We start from the raw sequence: 5780 nt of genomic DNA on the forward strand, positions 1-5780 counted from the left end.
GGCGGGGCCCACCTCCGCCTCCGCCTCCCACTGCACCGAGCCGGAGGGGTCCGGCCTGCCGCGCTCGGCCCCGGCCGGGGAGCAGCCACAAGTTGTCCCGGGCGGGCGCGGCCCGGCTGGTCTCGCAAGAGAGAAGCGACGCCCTCGTCCTCCGGAGCTGGGCAGAGGGGGCTGAACCTGGCTCCTTGTTCCTGGTTCCCTTCTCAGAGCTCATCCCTACGCAGTTAAAAGGTTGTTAGTCATGAATTACACGAGCTTAAAAGGCCGGGATTTCACCCAACCTGTATATTTACTAATGAAAATGCAAAATAATGCCACGGATTAAGTACATCGCCCTGAAAAAAGACCTGGCATGATGAGGCTTTTGCCCCATACCATACATCTCTGCAATCGGGGGCTCTCCTGGAAGGCCCCTGCCCAACCTGATGCTCAGGCTTTGCACACCAGGCTGCCAACTGCCGGGTCCCCAGTCCTCAAGACTGGCTTTGAAAAAGGAATAAGGAACCAGCTTCAGCCTCATGGGGAGGTACAGGGATGATATAAAAAAAAACAAGGGAAATCTAATGGGAGTCTCTGAAAACACTTCTTAAAGTGACTGAAATGCACCAGAGAGCGACCCAGCTGCTCTCCTTCCTTCCTTTCCCCAGGATCCTGAACTCAGTCATCTCATGGTTGCAGCTGCCCTAGTCACCATCCACTTCCACATTCCCCATGTATTCTTCCCTATTTGTGAGCAGCGGGTCAAGAAGAGCACAGCCCATGGTTGGCCACTTCAGCACTTTCACCAGAAAGTTGTCCCCAATACTCTCCAAAAACTCCTTGGATTGCTTGTGCACTGCTGTCCTGCTCTCCCAGCGCATGTCAGGGTGATTGAAATCCCACATGAGAACCAAGTCCTGTGACTGGGAAACTTAATGGGGAACCTCTGCTTACTGTTTGAAGAAAGCCTCATCCAGCACATCCACCTGGTCTGGTCATCTATAGCAGCCCCCTTGGTCACAAGCTTCTAGCTTCCACCTTCCTCAGAGTCCATGTCCTCTCCTTTCTTTAGTGCTGCCTATCTATCCTCTTTGAGAATGCATGGAGGTTGGGTGAGGTCCCAGATACTGGAAAAGTGTAAATATAGCGCCAGTCTTCAAGAAAGGGAAGAAGGAAGAGCTGGAGATTACAAACCAGCAAGCCTCACCTGGATGCTCAGATAGATCATGGAGGGTGTCTTCAAGGACACTATTGTGAAACATCTAGAGGAGAACAAGTGGATCAGGAACAGCCAGCATGGATTTACCAAGAGCAAGTCATACTTGACCAACCACATACAATAAGGTGACAGGCTCTGTGGATGCAGGAAGAGCAGTGGACGTGATATACCTTGACTTAGCAAGGCCACAACATTCTCATTAAAAAGCTACAGAAATACCAGAGTAGGCAAAACCACAGTAATGCGGCTACGCAACTGGTTGGAGCATCATGCTCCGTGAATTGTCACTGATGGCTCTGTCTGGGAGGAGATATTAAGTGGAGTTCCCCTGGGGTTTTTCCTGAATGCAGCGTGATTCAACATCTTCATTAATGATCTGAATGATGGGACTGAGTGCATGTCTGGCAACTTTGTGGATGACACCAGTTGGGTGAAGTTGCAGACACTCTAGGGGCAGGGCTAGGATCCAGAATGACCTGGATACAGAGGAACAAATGGTCTGCAATCAATCAGATGAAATTCAAGGATAAGTGCAAAGTCCTGCACTCAGGATGGAATAATTGCATGCGCAAATACAGGCTGGGCTGAAGTACTGCAGAGAAGAACCTGGGAGTTACAACAGAGCATGAGCTGAACATGGGCCAGAAGTGTGATCTTGTTTCCAAAAAAGCCAGTAGCATCCTAGATTGTATTAACAGGGGTATCTCTTGCAAATCAGAGAAGGAATTCTTCCGCTCTGTTCAGCACTGGTGAGGCCTTACCTGAAGTACTGTCTCCAGTTCTGGGCTGCATACTTTGAGGAAGATGTGGACAGATCAGGGAGTCAGCAGAGAGCAACAAAAATGGGTAGGGGCCTGGGAAGCATGACTCATAAGGAAAGGCTGAAAGAAAACAGGTTATTTAGTCTGGAGTAAGGGGTGCACAGGGTGGCTGTGCTTGCCACTTGGGCGATGGGCAGGGGGGCAGGCAGAAGCGCTGGTGCCCCCCCTGCAAGCAGCGGCGGGGGAGTGGAGTGCCGTTGCATTCCCCGAAGCGGCCGCAGCCACTTCCAGAAGCCGCTGCAGCAATTGGCCGAAGGGGACCCCTCCCTGGTTGGTGGGATCAACTGCGGGGGGACCCGTCACTGTCGGCAGGATCGGGCCCAGTTGGCAGGAGGGCATGTGCCCCCCTCCTTACTGAGGCGGCACTGGTTTCCCATGGGGGTCAGGACTACTTGCAAGTGTGCTGCAAGTAGTTCCTCAAGTAAGTGAAAGAGACACTAAGCTGGGATGATTTAGTCAGCGATTATCCTACTTCGTCCCTTCTACCCTACTTTCCTATGATCGTAGGAAAATAATAGATCTCATGATCTGTTACATGTCATATTTACGCCCATGAGTGACATCACCCCCGGAATGTGGCCCAAAGCTCCATTCATGCTTCAGCCTGGCATTTCCTAAGGGACAGTTTCCAGGATCAAGTTTTATTGATGTTTTCAGTTAACATAATTTGACTGACGGATACTGTCCAGACACATTACAACCTTTTAAACCAGGATTTTAGAAGGCCTTACCCTTGATAGTATATCTGTTCTATATTCCTATTTATAGGCAACAGACAAACCATGTCTCAGTTTTGCCACAAAGTTAACTTTCTGGTTTATAGTAGCAAAAATTATATGTTTTCTTAGCTAGTCTTAACCACATAAAAAGCAGAAATGTGCAAATTATTCTAAAAGAGACCAAAGTAGGTTTTAATGATCCCATTCTCGTTTGGAAACATAAACAGCTCCAAAATACTAGGTATACTAGGAGCTTTTCTGTTGACTGGATGGATCTGGATCAAACATTAAGTGCTAACAATTATTATTTTTGTTTTTCCATGCCCTCAGGAATTGATTCACTCACACAAAGCAGAAGGAGAAATATTCCAATTAATTACAATTAATATTTTTGGCAGAAAAACACAAGTCCCAATAATATGCCCTATTAAGATATAGTATGGTTTGTGGAATAAGGCAGCAATGGTCAGATACCTTTGAGGATCATACCTTTTGATTAAATTGCTGATCTACAAAGCTACTTTGCATCATCTATATTCAGTCTTCCCCTCATTTGAGCAGCCGTGTATTTCAGAACTCCTCCCAATTACCCATAGTGTGTATATGACAATTACACCATAGTAAGATTTACAGAGTAAGAGGATTGGGACCCTAGCTGCTGTAGTTTATCCTGCCTGGCTTGATGGTGCAGGACATCTAGCATTTCCCCTACCCACAGACTTCTAATTAATGAATTACATGCCTCACCCCCCCCCCCCGAGTAATTCAACCTCAGCCCTTTAATCAGGCCAGCTCACACTTGCTGATGACACCTCTGCTCATCCCAGCAGAGTCCTTATAACAGGGAGCCAGAGGGCTCCTGTTGCTTTAAGAAGAAACTGGAACAGGTTGAGCTGGTTGCATGAGGCTGACATCTTGAAAGCAAGCTAATTACAAGGTAACTGGCTTCCAGAAAATAAGCAAAATAGTAGCCACACAGAAGAGGCTACTCCTAGGAGAAATGGCTAGTCTAGGAAAGAGCTGCCAAGCAGTAAACTATGCCAGGGCAGGCATCTCAGTGAAGTGAAGCCCTAGCAGGAATATCTTCAGATTGACTATCACACCCAGAAGGGGAACACCTGTGTGTGGCTGTAGAGTCACCTGAGTAGCAGCAGCAGGGCTTAGGAGGTACATAAAACCAGTGCCTGAACCTGCAGCAGGCAAACTGAGTCATGCTAAGGCTTTTAGCCACAGTCCAGGCCTTTCCAAAACTAAGCAACAAAGTTGAAGATAGCACCTTCTGTGGCACCCGGAGATGTGAGTGCTGCGACTGGACACTAGGCAATCAATGAACTACAGTTTCCCTATAAGGACTGTAGCTGGCACAGAGCCGAGGGATTGGACAATTTGGGATGAGGAATGTTACAAAAGTGATGGACAAACAAAGGAACACCTGTGTTCTGTGTTGTCACCCTGGGGAGACAGGAGCAACTTTGGACTCCTTGGTTGAACAACAAGGAATCCAGAAACTAACATCCTACACATCCATCAGCGGATCTGAGGCTGGTAGCACTGAAGGTCACTGCTGTAATGTCTAAGGAACCGCTTGCCATGTTATATTATGAGAAAGAATACTTGTAATAAGCTTAGGGGCTACTAATAAAGTTCACCTGATACCAAATCGGACAAGGGCCCATGTCAATCCTAGGGGCAACAGAACCCAGTCGAGCATCTAGTCTCGCAGGCTACCTAGGAAACCGCTCTGGACTAAGAAGGCTGTGGAGAAGCCCCTCACTGACTGCAGAACTGCCCCAAGATATGCAAGTAGGATGTGGAAGGTTTGCAGAGGAGTACAACCCAGGGAACAAGGAAGTCTCATAGCACAGCCACCAAACTATATTTTGGACCCACTGTAGGAAGAGTTTGTTACAGTTATACTAGTGATTTGGGACTATCAGGGGATGTTGGAGGTCTCAGTTGTGCCTGAGGGGTACATGGCTGTGGTTGAGACCCTGCTAGGGGCTGGGCTCAAACTGCAGGCAGGCAGTGGCCAAGAGGGCCAAAACTGAGTGATAGTAGCAGCCTGAAGCCAGGCTTGTAGCCTTGAGGAGCAAAATTGGAGCCCTAGCCAGGTGGAACCAGAGCCAGGGGTTCATAGCCTTAAGGGAGTGAGACCAGAACCCAAGAGGGGCAAGACCAGTGCTGGGGCCCAAGGTCAGGAAGGATGAGACAAGGGCTGGAGCCTAGAAGCCAGGCCCAGTACAGTGGGTCTAGGCTAGAAGGACCAGCAAGAGTGAAAGAAGTGGAGGCTGGGCAAGCCAAGGTCCCAACAAGGGAAAGTAACTAATCAATAACATCTGCAAGGTCTGGGCATAGATGTAGAGGAGATCAGAGGCCAGGAAGTTAGCGCCTTAAGGTGATTAGTGTCAGGAGGGATAGTGACAGGCCAAGGGAGACCCATTTAGCACTAGGACAGGGCAGATTAACAGTGGGTTTTGGGAAGAACACACAGGTGGCTAATATATAAGGTCTCATTCTGGGGCCCTGGGCAGCCTCCTTGTTTTCACATACAATAGAAGTTAACAGCGAAGTGTAGCAGGTAAGGGCACAAGGAGGCACCCAGAGAGCCAGAGCCATGCAGAAGGCCACTGGGGGTGTCATAGCTGCCCCTGGGTCTTGGGCCTGCTACAGTCCTCTTTCTCCTTTCCCAGTGTCCCCTATCCCTGCGTATCACGAACTACTGGTGTCTTTCTATTTCCTCTTCCATTTCTTTCCTCTTTAGAAGTCAGATGCTCCTTCTGCCCTCCTCAAACTTCTCCATGCTACTGATGAATGCCTTGAGAGCATGCACTGCTTGCCTCCTACAACCGTCATAATTAGAAGCCATTTTGCAAGAACACAGTTCGGGTAGTATAGTACGGTGTGTGCTGATGACACTTTTCATTCACTTAAAGTGTTCAGAATGGAATAAGTTTTACTGCCTGCCTGACTTGGGTTAAACCACGTAATGTGACTAATCTCGTTACTAAGTGGGTGATATATAAGGGAGCTTGCACAAAGCTA

General features: G+C 48.5%; 1 protein-coding gene across 1 annotated transcript in view; it reads right to left on the reverse strand.

Moving 5' to 3' along the window:
• CARHSP1 (calcium regulated heat stable protein 1) overlaps nt 1-28 on the reverse strand; it is a 60805-nt gene extending 60777 nt beyond the window's left edge. Inside the window, exon 1 of the mRNA XM_019540089.1 lies at nt 13-28. The gene's annotated coding sequence lies outside the window, so the exon portion shown is untranslated. The remainder of the gene's footprint in view (nt 1-12) is intronic.
• Between the last annotated feature and the right edge of the window lie 5752 nt (nt 29-5780).

This window comes from Crocodylus porosus, unplaced genomic scaffold, assembly GCF_001723895.1.
Source record: "Crocodylus porosus isolate Cpor-Errol unplaced genomic scaffold, CroPor_comp1, whole genome shotgun sequence".
NCBI classification, from domain to species: domain Eukaryota; kingdom Metazoa; phylum Chordata; order Crocodylia; family Crocodylidae; genus Crocodylus; species Crocodylus porosus.